Source organism: Heterocephalus glaber, unplaced genomic scaffold, assembly GCF_053883595.1.
Source record: "Heterocephalus glaber isolate CG9 unplaced genomic scaffold, H.glaber_assembly_v1.0 deba00000122, whole genome shotgun sequence".
NCBI classification, from domain to species: domain Eukaryota; kingdom Metazoa; phylum Chordata; class Mammalia; order Rodentia; family Bathyergidae; genus Heterocephalus; species Heterocephalus glaber.
Window position 1 is genome coordinate 14,634,182 of NW_028258138.1, and position 22,602 is coordinate 14,656,783.

Sequence of the window (22,602 nt, forward strand, 5' to 3'; positions counted from 1 at the left end):
CCTTGATCTCCTGTTTGTTAGCATGTGTAGTCTTGGAGCTCTGGGGAAGCGGAGCTCTCAACCGAGGGAGAAAGAGCTTCCAAACCAACATGTAAAAATATCCTCTGGAGAGGCAGCAATTGTTTGCAAAGTAAAATCCTTTCTTTTTAACTTGAATTACCCTAACTGGTCACACCCTGAAAAAAAAAACTGCCTTCATAACACAGAGAAAAAGCCAAATAATACCTTACAGAGTAGAGAACTGAATGGAACTGGAACTAAATGAGAAATCTAGGTAAGTGGATTGCTCAGGTTTGACAAGAAAACAGGTAAAGTTCAAACAACGCTGGTCTCAGACAAAGGGGAATCAAAATGTCCTCACTCCAACAGAAAAGACAAAAGAGAAAAGCCTAACTGTTGGACCTCAGAACCACTAACCTAAGAAAACATTTTTGAGTTTAAACCTTAGCTTAACTTTAGAATGCTAAACCTTTTTGATCAACCTTGGATCCTCGGCAACCCCTTTGCTACCTGGCATTTACAAGGATAGTAAATGTAAATGAGATTGCTGGACCCCCAAGACTGGTGAGACTACTGTCACCTCCATAGCTTTGGATTCCTACCTGGGCTATTCGACATGACATAAAAATGATACTAGAGAAAGAGAGAAGGATGAAGGAGGCAATGGAAGGCCTGGGGAAGAGCCAGAGCGGTCTCCTTAAAACAGCCCACAAAACCTTTCTCGACACCAGCAGTGTTGTGAACACAGCTTCACGGGATATTTCAGCTCACCCCGCTCTTGACATTACCTGGGCAAGGCCCCAGGAAACAGTGAAAGACGATACTGGACACATGGAAAGTTTTTCTCCCTAGTACATTAGCTCCCCCATCGCCCTTCCACCCCAATCCCACCCTGCTCCACGACCAAAAGTATCAAATCAGTAAGGAAGCCATGGGCTTCTTGACCAGCCAGTCCTCTCTCACAGTTCTTCTTCTTGGGTTCATGAACAGCTTCGGGGTTATAGACTGCAGGGTTTGGTGTGGAGTTCATGTTCACTGATGATGGCAGGCAGGAGTCAATTCCACATCAGAGGTGAGGCTCAGCTATGGCATGGGCAAGCCACTGATGAGTGCTGTCCCATGGATGCCTCGTGGCTGGGGACCTGCTTCACTGTGTAGGGGAGAGGCCCCTTGGAGTCTTCCACTAAAAGCAAAGTTCTGCACGAACTGCTTCCTGGCTCCTCCAGGCCCAGGAAGCCAAGACCTCCCGCTCTGCTTCATCCAATTGTTGGAGGGTAGGGGCTCCCTGTACTGACCCTCCTTTGCTCTTCAGGTCCTTTCCCTCACTCTGGCAAACAATGAACAAGTGGGGCTTTTAGGGGGAATTGGTGGAGCCAAGACTGATACGGTATGAAGCAAAAGTTTAAAGTGTGATGAATGCAGAGAAAGCAGAAAAAAAGCTATCTAAGTAGCAGAGTGATGCTACAAGATAGAGAGCATCCTGCTCTGGATTCCCAGTGTAAGTTTGAGGTGTACTTCATACTTGTATGGGTAAACTGGCTTCTAAAAATAATGGTTTCACTGATTGTTGTGATCTAGGCTGATGACAGTAAATGTAACACTTTCATAAGGATGCAGTAGGATACATTTTCTGAAGTACATGGTACACAGATGAGCATGTAATGATCTTTCAGTGTTAGCCACTGGGTTTGCCCTAGGTTTTTGTTTATGTTCCTCTAATCTGCCCCTACCACCTGCTTCTTCTTGACTGGGACCACTGCAGTTTGTACCATGTTCCGGAAGAGACCAAATGAGGGATTTCATCCTCTGCGCTGATGATCACATGATCCCTACTGAAAGTCATCTGTGAGTTCTTCCACCTCCTCTTTGATCTCTGAATACACAGATTTCCCTTCTCAATGGTGAGGGGAGAAAGCTGCTTGTTGTGGGCAGTGTTAAATTCTGTCAGGCTATCAAACTCAGTTACCTCCTCTGGAAGCCCCAGTAATCCCTTGAGTTCATCGTCTTCTCTACTCATCTTCTCACCTCCTTTCACACCCAGTGGCTACGTCTGAGCCCTCTCACGCTGAGTGCATACCTTTATGCATGCACCAAATGAGACCATGTTGTTGAGGAGAATTTGCTGTAGCTCATGAGCTTCCAACCCAGTGTGACCTAAGAAAGTGGAGTGTGTACTGTTGAGATCTATCAGGAAAATTCTCTTCAGATGCTTGTGGTAAACCAGTGCAGCACGGACTCAAGAGCAAGACTGGTGGTCAGTGGTAAAGTCACACAAGTCAGGACTTCTCCCAGATAAGTAATGCTTCTTCTCATCAATAATCAGTTTCTTGACTGGCTTATCTCCTTTGACTATGTCCGGATGTAAAGGAGGTGCGGGTTTACTTGCCCAGGTTGGGCAATTGCAAAGTGGAACACTAGAGCGGGGGATTTGGCTGCCACCATCTTGTTCTTCCTCCTCCCATTTGGTGGCCAGAAGCATGCTGGGAAACTGGAAGACTGGAAGGGGAGAGAAGAGGCAGCTTCCCAGCAGCATTCAGGCTCCTGCCAAAAGTTATTGTTGTAAACTTGTAAACTCTTCCTTGCTTCCTTGCTTCTATGTTTTTCTTTCTTTCACTCTTTGAACACCTCAGACACATCTCTTTTTTAAATTCTATGTAAAGACAAGGTTCAAGGTCAAACATGTCCCATGTTGCGTATTTCCATACAGTTTCTTTATGCAGTTGATACTTCATTTATGTTACTGAGCCCAATATGGCAGGCAAGGTGAAGAAATAAGACCACAAACATTTACCAGCGTCAAATTTAATGAGGTCAAACGTGATAATAAGCATCCACTAACTTAAGAAAGGTTTATCTTCCCATACTCGATATGTTGACTGTTTAGAACTGGAAATATTTTCTCATTTTTTTCTGGGTTAGATTACAAATATACAAGGACTTCTTATCCTATAATGTATCTAAGCTAACTTACTAATAGTACCATTATTTTGACTGTGTTAAATGACAATATTTTATGAGAAAAGACAAATATAAGGTCCATCTTGGCTCTCAGGAGCCCACCTTTATTTCTTCAGGTAGTAGGAGTGGCCTCCCCCAGCTTCGTTCTGTGTGTGGGTGGGGGAGTGTCCTGAGGATGGATTTAGGGCCTTTACACTAAGCTGCCTCCCCAGCTATATTTTTATTTTTACATTTTGAGACAGGGCCTCACTAAGTCATTAAGCTGCTCAGGCTGGACTTGAACTTATGAACCTCCTGCCTCAGCTCTGAGAGTGCTGGGATTATGTGTACATGAAAGTGAATGAGTGGTGCCTCTGGGAGATTCACGAAGATACCTTACCACTACTACCAGTATCTTGTTAGCTCTCTATACTGGAAAAAAATAAATAAATAAAATAAAGGATGCTAACTCACTGGGACATTCGTGCTCCACAATATCCAAACTGGAGAGCAAAGTTTACATTATCATGAGATCAGAGAAAAGAAGACCAGAAAAGGTAGGCTCTCCCTGCCTTCAACACACACACACATACACACACACTTTTCCTTGTGTCACTAAAATTCATTTCATAAATTGGTTAATTGTAGGCTAAGACTGCTATAATGATAATAATAATGGTTTCAGTAGCCTCAGAAAAAATAAAACACAACTGTTATACTATTTCCTATTAGCATTTATATTATTTGCACATAATTTATTTTAAAATCAATTTTATTCCTTATAGCCTATTAAATAAAACTAGCATGGTTAAATTAAACTTTGTAGTGTGTGAATAATTTTAAAAGACCTTATGAGATGGGGTTTGGAAGAATCTGGGAATTATATTTATATCTTGCACATAACTCAAAATATGGTGAAAATGTAATGCAAGCTGAATATGAATATCAAATACCATTCATATATTAAACTCTCACAGGAAAACATTACAAGAATGGATAGCATTTACTTTCATATGCTTATATATAAACTTTCTAATCAAGAAATTTGCAACAGTCTAAGTTGTGTATCTATTTAAGCTTCACTTTCCACAGTAAAAATGCTAGAAAAAAAATAAAAGCATCTATCCTCATGAGTTATTAGAACACAAGCCAAATGTTTTTGCGGCTCTTCTCTCTCCTGAGGGAATAGGTATGAGAGTCAGCACTTTTGAGAAATGTAGCCATGAAGTACATGTAGCGCTGCAATAAAGAAGCCTTTGTGCACTTAACTTAGTAGATTAAACACAACCACAATTCCCCTTTTAGGTATCTAAGTTCAGCTTTCAGCTATAAACTTTCCATGACTCCAAATATGATGTACAAATCTTCTTCAATCACTGTTCCATAGCATAGTGGCTAAAAAAATGAACTTGGGAATTATGCCTGAGTGCATATCCTCCATAAACCATTTAGGAGGAACGTGTCTTAAGACAACTATCGTGCCCTGTCTGTGCTTCAGCTTCTTCATACAAAACTTGATCTTGGGACCCCCATCGATACCAAATCCACAGATGCTTAAAATTTAGGATTCATTTCCTTTTTTAAACCTAATTGTATTGAGGGGGGTATACCGGGAATAGAACTCAGGCCTTCACGCTTGCCAGGCAGGTGCTGTGCTGCTGAGCTACATCACCAGCATCCATTTACTTATTGAATCATAACCATGTTCTAAGAGCTCAGAACATAATATAAAGGACAGATTTTGTCCAAATTATCAGTAAGATTACATTCCAGTTGGTAAAGATAGAATTTTTAAATTAATTAACATGAAGATTTATAGGCATACAAGTAGGCCCTCTATATCTGTGGGTTTCTCATGCATGGACTCCACTAACCACAGGTCAAAAATATGTTTTAAATTTTCATCTGTACCAAACATGTACAGACTTTTTTCTTCTTATTCCCTAAACAATACAATATGGCAACTATTTACATAGGATTTACATTGTGTTAAACACTATTATTATAAGTAATCTAGAGATACTATATAGGACAGGATGTGCTTAGGTTATATGCAGATACTACATTTTGTGTTTGTGCTTGAGGATCCTCAGACTTCAGTATTTGTGGATATGCTGAACCACACCCCTACAGATGGTAAAGGATGACTGTGTTAGATTTTAGAATGAAAATAAAAAGAAGTTATACAAGAGGGACTGAGGAGGTTCTCCAAAATTTAGTGAAGCTCTGCGAAAAGCTGTGATTTCGTCTGCCACCTGAATGACATTTGTGCTGAGGTCTGGGGGAAGTTTGGTCCAGACCGAAGGATCGGCCAGTGAAACCCCATGGAGGGAATGAATTCGCCAAGCTCTAAGAACCAAAAGAAGGTAATGTGGCTGTGGCAGAGTGAACAGAAAAGGTGCAGGACAGGAAGAAGGGTAGACCATGCTGGGCTTAACATTTAGCATTGTGCATTTAAGTACAATGTAAGGCACCAGCGGGCTTGCATCCACATAGTTTTGAAGACCAAATGAAATAACATGCGTGAAACACTCAGCAGAACATACACAGTGAACATTCACCAAGGCAGGGTCTTCATCGTCATCATCATCGTCATTATCATCATCATCATCATCACCATCACCATCATTATATGATAAAGCCCTGACATACAACACTGTGAAGTCCAAAATCATTTATTCTTATAAAATCCAGGGTCAAGTTATTGCAAGATTGATGACATGAGAACAGGGACTGAGCAAAAGATAGGAGTCAATTGCCAACCACAATATGGCCAAATACTCCTTACTGTGAGGTGCGCTTTATTATGTTTCTTATCATCCTTGTCATTTTCACCATCAACATTATCATCAATGAAATGCAAGTCAAACCTTAAGCCAAGACTGTTCATCATTTAAGTGAAATGGTGAGCTGCCTAGAGAAAAACAAGCCTGAAGGCACAATCCTAAATCCTGGGGTTGCCAAGAAAGGATGTGAACCTTCCCTAGAGCATCACTGGGTAGGTGGACCTTCTATTTTTCCAAGCTTGGTGAGGATCCTTCTGGCCATTGCCCAGAGCTGGTGGGCAGTAAACACTTTATGGGGCTGTGAACATGGAAACGTCCATTTCAAGCTGGGACTCACATGCTTGTGCCAAGAACTTTTCCTGGCCATACTTCATCATCTGCACCTTCCTTTTCTGTTAGAACACCATATAAAGCTGTCCTTACCCCATGGATCATTTAGTTTACTAAATCATGGTTTATTTTTTCCTCGAGATATCACATGCTATTTTAGAGTTGGTTTTCAAAAGGTCTTAAATGACTTGGCTCGAAATTGGTTTTGTATTAAGGGAAAGAACTGGTGGCCCAGAGTTTCAATCAGCACCTTAACAAATAGCCTATGACCTCCCATGATTGCTCAGAGATTGCCAACAATAGTTCACTAGGAAACCTCTAAGGTTCATTTCTTCATGCTGCTTTTCTACATGTTTTCTATCCTGCCTTCACTGAAAACAGAATTACAGGTGACTATAGTATAGGAAGGGGTTGGAGTAGGCTGAGTAGGCACATTCCATGTAACCTTTACAGTTGCAAGGAGTTGAACCACCTAGCTTTTGCATGGTAGTAATTTAACTACCCATATTGTCTTTCACAGGTGGGATAAAGCATTATAATATGCATAGAGGGCTGGTGATTTAGCTTAGTGGTTCCGCCGCCTGCCTTGCAAGCACAAGGACCCGAGTTCGATCTCTGGTACCAAAAAAAAAAAAAAAATGCATAGAACATTGCATTGCAACATTGCTTTAGATGCTAACCATGTAATCTACCATTAATGTTAAATGTGGTAGCACTGCATTCATATATACTATCCATATATCTATATAAAAGAATTTTTTAGGCAAAGTTCACCTTGACACAATCCAAAAGATATTTTAAAAACTTGAATTGTTTTGATAGAATGTAAATGTATCTTACATGTTTAATTACTGCTTAGACAAGGCACAAGGGTCTTTATTTATACTGGATTATTCATAGCCAATAATTCCTTTAAGTGTGATAGCCTGATGCATGCAATGGCTTTGCTAACTTATGTGTCTCATTATCTGGGTTCCTTTTCTGTATGATAGGCCTTTGTCCAGCTGGCTATTAACTGTTACTTTTTGTTGTTATCAGTAAGTCTGACTGCTCTAGCTTGCCCATTCACATACTCGTTCCCTTTTGCTCTGTGTGAGAAACGAGATTATAAAGCTCATGGGAATTAATGGTATTATTTTACAACAATTCTCAGTTGAAAAGACTCCACTTAAGGACCTAAGATTCATTTCATTTTATATCTCAAATGAGAAGAAAGAATTTAGGTTTTAGCAAAAGGCATTTTCTTTGCTAATTTTGTTGTGTGTGTGTGTGTGTGTGTGTGTGTGTGTGTGTGTATACACATGAGAGAGCCGTGGTGGGGATTGGACCCTGGGCCTCTTGCAGGCTACTCAAGCATTTTGTCACTGAGCTATACCATCAGCCCCTTCCTGTTTCCTTTGTGATTTTTTTCTAACTTTTAAGAATTCTCTTGATATAAGCAACCGTGCATTATTACATTTTCTAAACAAATGGTATTTCTATTGTACCTCACATTTCTTGCTTATAATTCCTAAATAAATGTTCTTATTCATCTCAGAAAGATAACTTGTAATTGTTGTTAGACTCCTCTTTCCTGAATTGTCAAAAATCACTGTATGATGATACATTATCCGCATCAAGACCCTTGATGTAACTTTGTCCTCTGTGGTGCTGTTTGTTATAAAGACAGAAAAGTAAATGTCTTTTAAGGAACAGGAAGTGACTCATCAAATAGCAATGAGAAATGCAATTGTTCTTGCAGATTAATGCATAAATAGGCACATAGATCCCTTCTTAATTTTGTTTCCCTGAGAGTAATGACTGACCCTAATGAAAACCATAATGGAAAACATTATAATAAAAATAGCCAAAACATTAAGAATAGGACAAGTGAGAATAACAATGGCTAATAAGCACTTGAACCATCATATCCTTATTAAGCCAACCACAAAGTAAGTGCTGGCTCATGTGTAAGCACCTAAAAGAAATCACAGATCATCTTATATGAATCAATTGGTCTGTGGATCTTAAAGGGCAAAAAATCTGCAGTTATACTGTAGTTCCTTTTATTGTTTATACTGGAATCTATACATGGGAAGTACCAACTCCTCGAACTTGTTTTGTTTTTGTTTTGTGGTGTGGTATTCTAGTTCTAGTACTTATGGTAGTATTTGTGGTACTTATGGTATGATATTCTAGTTCTAGTATTGTATTTCTAGTTGAAGCAACAAATTTTAAATTCTTTCTCCTAAATTACTAAAAGAAAATAGCAATAATAATAATTATTTTTAGAGCCGGGGATTTAGCTCAGTCATTCCGCCGCCTTCCTCCCAAGCACAAGGTCCCAAGTTTGATCCCGGGTACCAAAAAGAATAATAATTATTAATTATTATTATTTTGTTTATAATAATTCTGAAGTGAAACTTCTAAACATTTTTACCCCAAATCATCCTGTAAATTCATTCACTAGAACTTTAAATTTATATATATATATATCCTCTCTGATTCCATAAAGGATTTTTTTTCATTAACTTTATTGGTACATTTTAGGTATACAATGCAGTTACATTCACCATTGGGAACTTGTGCCTTTACATGATGTATCTTGGTTCTTATTTTTTCCCCATTCCTCTGCCCTCCCTTCACCCCCTCCACCCTTTCCTATTTACAAAGACTTTGTTTCCATGTTTTTCCTTTTCTCATATTTTTTCTTTTCCCTTCTTTCCTTTCCCCTACCCCTCCCACTTCCCATACTCCTTTAGACCTTTTTTTGCTATTTCATATTATCAATTATACATTTTAATCCTTATTTACACCTTTAGTTTTTCATACCAGAGAAACTATTCAGTATTTACATATGTGTGTCCTATATATTTCACTTAAGAGTATGGCCTCAATGTGCATCCACTTTATAACTATAAATGTCTCTAGTTTCTCATTATCCATAAAGGAGTTAATGTGCTTATAATAAAACAAATAAAATAATTAAGGATTTTTAAAATTGAGATAGCTTGGACAAAAAGAGAGAGAACACAAACTACTGAAAAACAAATACTAGCAGTAATATACAGAAATGGTAGCTTTGTAGAGTTAGTAGAGGTAGGTTAACGTTTGGTTCTAAAACAAACATGTTGTAAGATTCTAGAGACTATAAAATAAAAATATTTTAATGATGAGATAACTTTTCCCCATAGAAAATATAAAAAGTGTATCATGTAATGAAAACCCAGGCCTAAAGTAGAGATGAGTCATTTTTTTCTGTTCCTCTTGATTTTCTCTATTTTAAGACAATGGCATTACACTAAAATGTAATTTCTCAAAGTCTTTGATAGTCTGACTTGATCCAAGGGCAAAATTTATTTTCTAAGTGAGAACAACACTGCATGGCATTCAGAAAATTTCCCTCAAACTTAGATTTTTTTTCTAGCTAGGTTTTTGATAAAGATTGGGTAGAGGATGATTAAAAATTACCTTCTCAAATATAATTCAGAGTGCAGATATACCATGCAGTAGAGTAAGGCGAAGATAAAGAAACTACCAAAGGCAAACACTCAAGTACTTTAGAAAGGACCAATATTATGCCCATTCATTGTAAATTCATTTCAAAACATAAATACACGGCAAAGTAAAACAATTAGGCTGTTCAACACAAAGAATGACCACAATAATTTTTGTGGAAATTTTTTCAGTACAGATATTACTAATCACCGCTGTGGCTCCAGGGAAAAGAACTTCAATAATAACACCAAAAAATACATCTTAATTGCAGTCATACTGCTTTCCATTGTATCCTGCAAGGTAAATGGATTCCAATATTTTCTAAGGTAACTTGCTGAATGGAATTATTGAACACAAAGTAAATGAATGTTGGAAACCTCTTACCAAAAAAGGTGAGTGGAGTTTTAGAGTGGCTGTGATAGATTAACTGTATTGTCTTCAATTTTCATACTTTCATATATCTGTACCTCTGATATTACCACCCCATGCTGGCTGTGGTCTTGCTTATGTGACCTTTTTTGGCCAATGAGAGAAGCAAATTTGACAAAGTGCCTGCATATTTCTGCATGTACTCTTAGAACCCTTATTTCCAGGAGAACAGACCAGGCTAGCCTGCTGGAGGCCATTACCATGTCAGGCAAAGCTGAACTGTCCTACTTGAGACCTTTGTATATGCCGTCCTCCAACCCACCCCACCCACCATCTGACTGCAGATCCCTGCTTTCCACAGCGAAGCCTGGTCAGAGCAACCAAACTGCCCAACCAGTCCTAGGCTTGTGAAAAATAGTAAGTGGCTTTTTTTTAAGTTATTGAGTTTTGGAACAGCTTGTTACACAGCAATAATTAGCTAATACGGCCCCTATATGTAAGCCATTTCTTTATGTAATGTTAGAGAACAGGACCAAGAGCCGCTAAAGTCATTTCTAGAACTAGGCAACGTTAGCAGCTAATAAGTATTACTTCTTTGAGGGAGGAGGTTTGCTGCAAGTTTGAGGCCAGCTGGGCTACATAGCAAGACCATGTCTCAATATACATAATATACACATATATTACTTCTGTCTCTGAGAGCAAGAAGGGATTCAATTAGCTTATCCAAAAGTAATATTGAATATTTAAAAACGAGTAAAAAGAAATAGGGTGTAAATAATTTCTGTTTCAAGCATTTGAAATAATTAATCAGGAGACTGTTCTTCCAAATCCAGGACTTTGCACTGCTATTAAGATGTAAATTTATCTGCTGCCTGCCTCGCAAGCACAAGGTCCTGAGTTGGATCCCCAATACAAAAAAAAACCTTCTCTTGGATGCTAATATGAACATAAAGATTTCGGACTTTGGCTTCATCAATGAATTCACATTTGAGAACAAGCTGGACACCTTCTGTGGCAGTTCCCCTTATGCTACTCCAGAACTCTTCCAGGGCAAAAAGTATGGTGGCTCCCAGGTGGATGTGTGGATTCTGGGAGTCGTCCTCTGCACCCTGGTCAGGGGATCCCTGCCTTTTGATAGAACTTCAAGGAGCTACGGGAGCGGGTACTGAGGGCTAAATTGAAGGACCCTAGTTAGCAAGACAGACTCCATATTGCTGCTTGACCCACCTGCCTGTCCTTTAGATGAACTCAGAAGGAGGATGCTTAGAAACCTCCTCCCCTTAAAAGTCCCTTTAGAAATAACAATTAGTCAACTATTGTTTTACAAAATGTTCTAACAGCAGGACATTCCACTTCTGTACCTTTTGCTTGCTTTGCTAGTTCTATCCCATAGGGGGGCCTAGAAACTGTTGGCCTCAAAGGTGTATAAAACATGTTAATCTCCCCCAGTCGGGGCTCGAGTCCAATGCTCAGCTGGGGTCCGGCCAGTAATAAACTCCTGTGTGCATTTAATATCAGTCTCTGGTTGGTTCTTTCTCCCTGGGTCTAACATAAATACCATATTCTGTTCTACATGTACACGGACTGTGAAAACATGCTTAAGATATTTCTCATTCTTAATCTCCGCAAGAGAGGCACTTTAGAGCAAATTATGAGACTGGTAGATGAACGTGGGGCACGAAGATGATAAACTAAAGCCTTATGTGGAGTCACTTCCTGACTACAAGGACCCCTGGCTGACAGAGTTGATGGCGGGAAGAGATCCGGAACTCAGTGGTGGGCCAGAGGTACAACAAGGTGATGGCCACCTATCTGCTCCTGAGCTACAGAGTTCTGAGCTGGAAGGTGACACCATCACCTTGAAGCCCCAGCCTTCAGCTGATCTGAGCAATAACAGTGCCCCATCCCCCTCCCACAAGGTACAGTGCAGTGTCTCAGCCAACACCAAGCAGCCACCAGGCTGGCCCAGCCGTTCCCACCTCTAATTCCTACTCTAAAATGACTCGGATTAACAACACAGAAAATAAGCGGCCTGAGGAGGACCGGGAGGCAGGGCAGAAGCCAGCAGCGCTGCCAAAGAGCCTGCCAGGCCCCTGCCTGGCCTGGAAAGGAAGACCACTCCACCAGCTCAAACAGAAGCAGGATCTCCCCACTTCCGGAGAGGACCAGCCTCGGCCAGGCCTCCATCCAGAACAGCGAAGGCAGCACAGCCCCCTGCGTGTCCCTGTTGCCTTCCGCTCTGCCCACAAAACCAGCAGCAGTGGTGGAGCCCCAGACCAACTAATTTCCCCCGGGTGTGTCCAGTCGAAGCACCTTCCACGCTGGCCAGCACCGACAGGTGTGGGACCAGCAGAATTTGCCCTACAGTGTGACCCCACCTCTCCCTCTGGTCACGGCCAGGGCTGGTGGGGCACCTCTGGGAACATCTTCAGCAAGTTCACCTCAAAGTTTGTCCGCAGGAACCTGAATGAAGCCGAAAGCAAAGACTGAGTGGGGACGCTGATACCTCACGTGGTGGGCAATGGAGGCGATGACAAAGAAAAAGAAGAATTTCCGGAGGCCAAGCCACACTCACTATGCTTTACATGGAGTATGGAGACCACAAGCTCCATGGAGCCCGCTGAGACTATGCGGGAGATCCGCAAGGCGCTGGATGCGAACGGCTGTCAGAGCGAGCTGCACCAGAAGTACATGCTGCTGTGCATGCACGGCACACTGGCCACGAGATCCTCACGCGGTGGGGGATGGAGGTGCGCAAACTGTCACGGCTCTCACTCAACGGTGTTTGGTTTAAGTGGATATCCACCACCTCCATGGCCTTCAGAAACATTGCCTCCAAAATGGTCAGTGAGCTGAAGCTTCAGCAGGCTGCCCAGAGGGAGGTGGCAGAGGCGGGCCAGCGGGACTTGGCTGCTGGAGCTGGCCACTGCGCCCCACCGAGGCGAGACTTCAGCAATGGGTGTAGGATTGGTGTGTCTCCCCTGCTGGCACTTAGCCCTCCCTGACTCTTCTCCGTTTTTTCTTTCATGTTCCTGGAGGACAGGAGATGGCTCTCCTCCACCTCACGTTCACCCAGGCCCAGAAAGTCCCCCTCCCCGTCTCTCTCCCACAGGAGGCAAAGGAAGGGGAGGAGCCAGGGGAGGGCAGGGCTCCCCCTCGGTACTGCAGTTGCACAGAGTATTTTGCCTAAACCAAGAAATGTTTTATTACCAAAAAGAAAAAAAAAGACATAAATTCTACATAAGCATTAGAACTTGGGTTAAATATTGGACATATATGGTTCAGTCTACAACTGGTTCCTATGCACCCAACACTGAGCAAAAATAAATAAAAGCTGCAAACAATCTGATCTTGTTCTTGAAATATTACAGCATAAAATATACAGAAAAGAAAAGTAATTTCCTTGCCAAAATCCGGTTGTTTGCTTGAGAAACCTGGACTTGCAGTTAATCATGGGGAACTGGCTAAAATACAAGAGAATAAATTTTCAGTAAAGCTGAAATATTTATAATTGAAAAAAGTAGAGTTAATTTTTTAAAGGGGGAATGTTGGAAAATGGAAACTATACTATATTTTAACCCGTCAGAACAAAGTTGGAAAAGTCATTTTCCAACAGACCATAAATAATTTTAATTATGCAAAATATTCACCAAGTAATTTATTGAATTTAGCTTTTAATCAGCAGTGCAATAAAACAAAATGTTTCCTGCATGTACAAGTAATTTCTATCAAAGTATAGGCCTAAGAAAAGGAGCACTCATAACATTTGATATTTAGGCTTTTCTAATGTTTCTCACCAGGTTAATCTTAAAATTATTTGTGATTCTCAGTTCTAACTGCCAAGTCTGGGCCAGCCACAGGAATTAATTTTTCAAATTAAAAAATATGAGAACAAGAGTCAAAATCAGATTTGGTGAGACATAGAGGATGTCTGAGTTTCATTTCAGATATGAGATCACAAGCTAGACTGTGTCTTTTCAGCTTCCTAACAATCAGAAGCACAGGAATTGTTTCAATCAGCAATCCAGTACCAGAAACCACAGTGGGTATTATGAGCACAGCGGGGTTCATATAGGGGAATCCAAAGCTTCAAAAATCCTTGATGGGCTGGAGGAGCAAGCACTAGAGGGGCTTCTTGGAATAAAGCCCAGATATCACTGAAATTTTCCATCTCTGTAGATATACTTTGTGATCAGAAAGATGGGACTTGGGAAACACCAGTGGACGGACTGAAATTAAGAGCACATTGCCACATCTGTGACCCAGAGAGCAAGGCAGGATGAGGAGCCAGTCCCCATCCTGGTGGCTACCCCTCCACACCTGAAAGGCTCAAAAGCAAGTACCAGGATGGTGATACCAAAAATGCATCATCTCAGCTGGGTGTGATGGCACATGCCTGTAATCCCAGCAGTCTGGAAGGTGAGGGAGGAAGTTTGAGGCCACCCTGTGCTGAATAAAGAGTTCAAGGCTAGCCTGAACTACATATTGAGACTCTGTCTGGAAAAAAACCCCAAAATAAAACAAAATGCATCATCCCATAACTCTGCTTGCAAGTGGAAAAACCAAAGCAGCATGAAAATAGATTTTGTTTCCCTACCACTTTCTGTTCCAGGCATGAAGGCATCTCATTGGTGAAGACTTATTTGTACACAGAATTGTAACTACAAAGCATTCTGGAAAGCAGTTTCAGTTTTCTGATGTCAGAGTACAAGATCACACACCTGTGCCAATTGAGCATGTCCACTGGGGAAGAATAACTTCTAATTTTACCGAAAGAGGCAATAGTAGGCAGTTTTAATTTATCAACAGCTCATTCAGCAAAGTTCAGTGGAAACCTCTCAAGTCACCTGACAGAATTTCATTCATCTCAAGATATCTGAGATATCACCAATAAAATTTCAGTGCGTCTCACATGATTTCACTTTTCTCCTCCCCACAATCTAATCAGCTCCATCACAGCTAGGCACTAGGGAAGATAAACCAACGTTTAAAGTAAGGAAAAAAATCAACCACTTTTATCTGCTCCAGGATCTCCATTCTTAGAATGATAATAAATAGGGAGTGATTCACTATAATATTTCTCTTTTTTTCCACTTTGCATTAATTTGGAAATACTTTAAGGGAGCTACTAACTACAGCATAGACTGGATTTTTCTTGAACTGTGAATGTGGGCTACACAGAGTCTATGTAGGAACAAAACAGTCACAGGCATTGCTTATACTCTAGTTATAGATGAACCTGGCTGGCCCTGATCATCACTGAGTACACCAGCAATTCTTGCTTAGGCCAAGGACGGTATAAAGGCTTGTGATCTCCTCTGAGGTAGCTTGGCTTGAGAATTCAACTGAATTTGGGGGCTTTCTGTTTGAAGAGTAACGGACTGAACCAATCAGATTCTCTCTTTTTGAATGTTTGAATATGCAACACACAGAGATGGGGGGGGGGGATGGAGGGCTTGAGAGAGGAAAGGGAAGCTGAGAGAAAGGGAAGCACATTGAAGCAAAGATGTACAGAGAAGAGAAGGGGGTCAGCAGTTGGTCAAGGTGAAGAGAAGCAGATGCCAGCATGATAGTAGCTACAGAAGCAGAGACAAGCTAAAGTATGAGAATAAGTCTGAGACACTTAACCTATAGTGGTATACTTTAAAAGTCACCTCACTTCCAGGACAGTTTTGTTTTTTCTGACTTTTTCCTACCTTAATAAATCCCATCCTCCGAAGTGATCTCAGAATGTAATTTTCCTGTCCTTGCAACCTTGAAGAGTCTAACTCATACATCACTGCTCCCAGGATAGAAGTAAATTCTCCATGCTTTATCCCATGTGGTGCCCACTCAGAATAAACAGACTATCTCTAAATAAAGTAGGTGAGAAATGTATTATTCAACATTTCCCTGTGGTCTCCATAGATGTGGTTCATAAAAAATCTCTTTTAACAGTTTTGTTTGTGGCTTTTTTTTTTTTTCCTTTTGGTACTCTGGATTGAATCTAGCACTTCCACACTGAGCTACATCGCCAGTTCTTATTTATTTTGAGACAGGGTCATTTTGAGACAGGATATCATTAAGCACTAAACTGCCCAGGCTGGGCTCAGACTTGAGATCTTCCTGCTTCATCCTGCCAGAGTGCTTGAAGTGCAGGCATGAACCACCATGCCTGGCTGTCTTAATAGTTTGAAGCAGGTCTCAATCAGTTCTTTGCCATACTATTTAAATGCTTCTTTATTCTGTGGGGTTCATAGAAAAAATTAAAGCTCAAAGACTGTAAAAATGTGGTCCAACATCCAAACAAGCAGTGAGTAAACTTCTATCAGCAATATATACATCAAGGAAAATCAATTTGGATTTATTAGAGAACTAAATCATGACCCCTCCCTCCCTAAAAAAGTCTTACAACAAGAGTTTAATGGGCTGAATTGTGTGGCCCCACCCAACCCCAACCCACCTCCAAAATTTGTATGTTGAAGTCCTTTGACAGGTAAGCTAGATTGTCCACTTGATTGTCTTAAAAGCCACCTAGAGCATGAGTAAAGCACACTTCTGGGTATGTCTGAGTTACAGAGGCTTGACTTTGGGTATTATGTACGGTCCCTTGCCCCTTCCTCTCTGGTAACATTCTCCTGCTCCACTTCCTGGACTCTATGAAGTAAGCAGCTTTGTTCCACTACGCCTTCCTCCATGATTTTTCTGCCTTGCAGTCAGCTGACCCAGGACTGAAACTGTGAACCAAATTTAACTTTTCCTCCTTTAAAATGGCAGTTTGGGGTATTTCTTTTCCCAACAAGACAGCTAACCAAGTCCTGAACCCCAATGTGACTATATTTGGAGATAGGGCTGATAAGAAGACAGCTAAGGTTAAAGTCATAGAGGTGGAGTCTTCAGTCTTAGCCACTTTCTCGTCAGAGGTATTGAGACCCAATACCCAAACACACAGCTTACAAGAGGAAAGGTTTTATAATTTGGCTCACAGTTTTTAGGTTTCCAACCACAGACTGTTGGACCAAAAACAAAATGGCACAGCAGAAGGATCTGGCCAGAGGGAAGCTGCTCACCTCATAGCATCCAGGAAGCAGAGAGAACACAGGACGGATCTGGGGAGGGAAATAAACCCCTCAGGCCTCACCCGCAGTGACTTCTGACCAGACCCCACCTTCTCACAGCAAAGTACCTATAAGCCCCCATAATCCAGTTGCTTGCCCAAATCTCCCTGAAAATAACTGTTGTTCATTCTAGAAGCATCCAGAAAGATCCATCAGGTCACCAACAGAAAGCATCATTGATTGTTTACACACTGACTCTTCAAACTTCTTGCTTCAAAATCTTTACCTTTACAGTATCTACCAATCTTATATCATGATCCTTGCTGAAGCCTACCCAGGGCTGTGCAGGCAAAGACTTGGCTCATGCTAATCTGAGTCTTTGAAAAGTACTGTATGATCCTCCCAGAACACAAGCTGATGGGAGCAAAGAGCTTCTCAGAGGCCCTCTCCTTACCTCCCTGCCTACACCGTGAGGGTGGTGTGAGGCAGTTTCTTGTCACTTCCAGCATTCTAATGAGGTATGTGTCTTCTTGCCCCAACTCCTCATAACAGAAGGGCAGGATATAAAGCTGCAGTCTACAGTCGGCCTCTCAGCACCAAGTGCTGTGGAGCTTGCATTGCAATACCCTAGTCGCTTTAATTTTGGTATCATTCTGCTTGATGTGTGACAGCTTGACCTCGAGAAGCTGACACCTTTGACTAATCTTCATTTCACTGTCTATGTAACAAACTGACTCTAAAAGTGGCTTTATTATATCTTTAACCAGGAGAATCAGGACATGACCTTGGTCGTGCCTTGTCCCATGTGTGCCTGACAGAAACTAAGGGAAACTGAAGTGGACAAGGTGTCCGTCTTCGTTACTTTGTTGTGCTGGGACAAAATGCTCAACACTTACAACTTGAAGCAGGAAAGGTTTATTCTGAGTTATAGTTTGTAGAGGTTTCAATCTGCCGTCGGCTGGCTCCAAGGCAGGGTGGCATGGCAGAGGGGCACGGTGAGCAGAAAGCAGTGAGACTTCATTCTTCTTTCCCTTTGTTTTTCTTCTTTCCTTTTTCATTCTACTCAGGCTAAATAGGCCTATTGGTTGATGCCACCCACATCCAGGGTGAGTCTTCCCTCTTCAGTTAATCCATCACTCATACCCAGAACTAGGCTAAACCAATCAATGGGCTAATCCAGTATCCCCAAAGTCCCACCTATGAGGGCACAAGGCTTTGGGGGACATTTTATTTTTTTAATATAGCAAAACATTTGGTGGTACATTTTAGGCATACGTGCTAACACTCATCATAGGGAATTTGCACCTGTGCATGGTACATCCTGCCCCTTTTCCCATGCCCCCCTCAACTCCCTCCCCTCCCCATATACAAAAGCTTTGTTTCCATTTTTTCCTTCTATTTTCACTTTTCTTTTTCTTGTCTCTTCCTTCCTTTCCCCCTCCCTCCTCCCTTGCTCCCCTTCTTTGGGGGACATTTTAGATATAAACTATAACATGCTCTGAGGCCCATTATCTTCCAAATCTCACTCCTACCCCACAGAGAAAAGGCAAAGAAGGGGAGGTTAGGAAATGACAGCAGCAATTATATTGGGAGGAGAGAGGTGGGTCTCAGTCCTCTGGATTCCCCCTACCCTCTTGGCCTCCTGATTAACTCCTTCTTTTCATTGCAAGGAGTTATTTCCTTGGTTAGTGATGGATATGGGCCCAACTGTCTTGATCACATGGAGTTAATGCATTAAAAGTCTATTGTTCAAAAAAAAAAAGTCTATTGTTCCTTTTTCTGCTTCTCTACTCCAATCTATTGCAAAGCAGCTATGATATATAAGCATGTCTGTGCTTTCACACTAAGCCATATTCTCCACAGTGCAGTGATATTCTGGATTCTAGCTGCCCGACTCCCATGACTATTCTTTTGATTATTTCCAAATTCAGAGAGGGAACAGGGTTATAAATTATTGGGTCCCCTTAAACTCAAAGAAATTTCATTAAAACAGTAAGAAATATATGAATTTCCAAAGGAACATTAAGAGATTTACAAAGAAACAAGTAAAATAACAAGTCAACACAAGTTATAAAACCCATAGCCAAAGAGAAACAAACTTTAATGGAGAATAAGGTAATACAGTAACATTAAAATAAATTATACAAGGGATAAAAAATAAAAGCCAAAGAGATTTTATAGCCATTTATAAAATTAAAGATATTATAAATTTGGGCTGGGGATTTAGTTCAGTGGCACCATGCCTGCCTCGCAAGTGCAAGATCCTGAGTTTGATCCCTGGTACCAAAAAAAAAATTATGAATTTAAAAATCAAAACATATATGCAAGGTAAAAACATTACAACAATTCTGAAGCAAACATTAAAACTTTAAGGCAAATGACCAAGTGCAGTGACATACACTTATCCTCCCAGCTACTCAGGAGGCTGAGTCAGGAGAATCATTTGAGCCCAAGGGTTCCAGGACAGCCTGGACAACACAGTGAGAGCCTGCCACTTAAGAAATAAAAACAAAATATATAAACAAAAGGGGAAAAAAAGGTAACACTTGGTGAACTCAGTCCTGAGCAGAGTCCTCAGTTGGCTTAAACATCCCCAGGCTCCACAGTGAGATTTCTCCAGAAGGGGACTCAAGGGCACTCACACACCCCCAATCTCCAAGGCCTTTAGCTCTCTCCTGGAGCCCCTGTGTTCAGTGGGTGCCTAACACATGGCTTCCAGGCTCCTGAATCAAAATCGTAGAAACCTGCCATCTCCTTGGCCTTTTACAGACTCCTGTACAAATCTTTTTGATTGCTTTGTTGCGCTCTCCTTAGAGACTTCACCCGCTGTCTTAGTCGGCGTAGGTTGCTATAACTAAATACCAGAATAGGTAGCTTAGAAACAACAGCAATTTACTCCTCACAGTTATGGAGCCTGAGAAGTCCAAGAGCAAGGTGCTGGCAGACACAGTGAGGGGCTGCTTTCCTGGTTCACAGATGATGCCCTGTGGCTTTGTCATCACATGGTAGCAGGAAACTGCTACCCTTGGGTCCTCTTACAAGGGCATTAATTTTGCTAGTCATCTACCAGGCAACTATGTTTCTCTAGGGATTAGAATTCCATCATATGAATTTAAGGGGACATAAACATTCAGACCATATCATCCTAATTCTTTGGGCTCCATTTCTGGTCACTCATTTGTTAATTTACTTGATGATGATTTATTTATTGAGAGATTTCCCTGATGCAATGTCCCGTGCTGGTGACCAAGCACCTATCTAATGGTTGGGAACAATTGTAAATAACTTTGTCATTTTATTGGTGATAAGTTCTATGAAGGAGAAGCACAGGAGCTACTAGAATGGTGAATAGGGAAGGTCTTGGGAACCATCCAAAACGTTCTAAGGAAGGAGTTTGTTTTTTGGAGTAGAACTTGCTCAGCCAAAAGAAAAGAACATTCAAAGTGAAGAGAGCAGCAGAGGCAAAGACCCTGAGGCCAGAGGTAAAGAAAGTAGCTTGATACTGTGCTAAAAAAAGCAGCATGGTACTGGCAAAGAAAAAGACCTGAGGACCAGTGGAACAGAGTAGAAGATGCAGAAACAATTCCAGACACACTCAGCCACCTCATCTTCAACAAAGGAGCCAAACACCCTCACTGGAGGAAAGATAGCCGCTTTAATAAATGACGCTGGGAAAACTGTATTTCAACCTGCCAAAGATTAAAACTAGACCCATACCTATCACCATGCACTAAACTAAGATCAAAGTGGATTAAAGATGTAAATACTAAGACAGAAACACTAAACTAAGACATTGGCATAGGAAAAGACTTCATGAACAAAACCTCCGTAGCATGGGAACTAGCAGAAAAAATCAACAACTGGGATCTCATCTTATTAAAAAGCTTCTGCACTGCAAAAGAAACCACCAACAGAGCTAAGAGACAGCCTACAATGTGGGAAAAAAATGTTAGCAGCTATACCTCAGACAAAGGACTACTAGCTAGAATATATAAAGAACTCAAAAAAATCAGATCCCCCCCCCAATTCAAAGACCCAATTCAAAAATGGGCATCTGAAATGAACAGACATTTCTCAGATAAGGAAGTAAAAGCAGCAAATAAACATATGAAAAAATGTTCAACATCACTGGTCATACAAGAGATGCAGATGAAAACAACACTGAGATTACACCTCACCCCAGAAAGAATGGCTGCTATCAAGAAATCAACCAATAACAAATGCTGGCAGGGGTGTGGAGAGAAAGGAACCCTTCTCCATTGGTGGGAGTGCAGGCTGGTGCAACCACTGTGGAAATCAGTATGGAGATACCTCAAAGAACTAGGACTAGAGGTCCCATTTGACCCAACTATTCCCCTGCTGGGTATCTTCCCCAAAGAATTGAATGAATCATACCACAGTGATATATGTGTGCTCATGTTTACAGCAGCACAGTTTGTAATAGCTAAAGCTTGGAAACAGCCCAAGTGCCCATCAACTGGAAACTGGATAAAGAAGATGTGGGGTTTTTTTACAGAATGGAGTACTACTCAGCCATAAAGAACAAGAAACTAGAGACATTTATAACTAAATGGATGCATATTGAGGCCATACTCTTGAGTGAAATAAATAGGACACCCATGTGTAAATAGCGAATAGTTTCTCTGGTGTGAGAAACTGAAAGTGTAAATAAGGATTAAAATGATTAAAATGAATAACTGATAATTTGAAATAGGAAGAAAAGGTCCAAAGGAAGAGGGAGGGGAAGGGGAAAGGAAAGAAGGGAAAGGAAAAATTATGAGAAAAGGAAAAAATGGAAACAAAGTCTTTGCAAATAGGGAAGAGTGGAGGAAGGGAAGGGAGCACAGGGAATGGTGAAAAAATAACCAAGATACATCATGTACAGGTACACGCACCCAATGATAAATGTAAACATATTGTATACCTAAAATGTCCCAATAAAAGAATTTAAGCAAAAAAAAAAAAAAAGGAAAGTAGCATGAACTAATTTGGCCAGAAGAGACAGGTTAAGACCAAAGGGAGAAGATGCAGGTGAAATAAGCAGCAGCCAGAACCAAAGCCATGAAGCTGCATTGAGGATTCATGTTTTCTTTTTTGGGTCCAGAATACATAGTTCACTATTTGGACCCAGTGGAAAACTTCTGCCTGGTATTTTGAGTCTATCATGATGAATACAGTTTAGTCCAACTTACATAAAATTAATAAATTCTCATCTAAACAATACCCTTCTTAGCAATTTAATCAATTTAATTCATTGATAAATGACCATACACAAGATTTAAATTGATTTTTATTCTTCTCACTTCCTGTTTACTGGTATTAAAATTAACATAAGATCAATTTTTAATTATAAACTTTCAATGAAAATTTATTGTATTCTCAAATTTAATTTTCCAAGAGCTACTTATAAATTATAGTAAGATTTGATTTTTTTATGCTCACTTTTACTTAATCAGATTTTATCAAGTATCATTTTAGCCCCTTTTAGCTTTATTGTGGGTCAGTGTGTTTGCAAGTATTATTCTCTTTGATTAGAAAATGATTTTTGTTTAAAAATAAATAATCCACAAGGAAATCTTGGATTGTTCAGGACTCATCTACTGTGGTAGTTCTTCTACTGTGTAGTCTCAGAATTTATTTAGACTCCTAAAAATATTGAGGTTCTC

General features: G+C 40.7%; 2 pseudogenes; one reads left to right on the forward strand and one right to left on the reverse strand.

The window, feature by feature from the left end:
- Window positions 1-912: 912 nt before the first annotated feature.
- On the reverse strand, window positions 913-2,021 carry LOC101703209 (nuclear inhibitor of protein phosphatase 1-like; annotated as a pseudogene).
- Window positions 2,022-11,460: 9,439 nt separating this feature from the next.
- On the forward strand, window positions 11,461-12,904 carry LOC101702844 (serine/threonine-protein kinase MARK2 pseudogene; annotated as a pseudogene).
- Window positions 12,905-22,602: the final 9,698 nt, after the last annotated feature.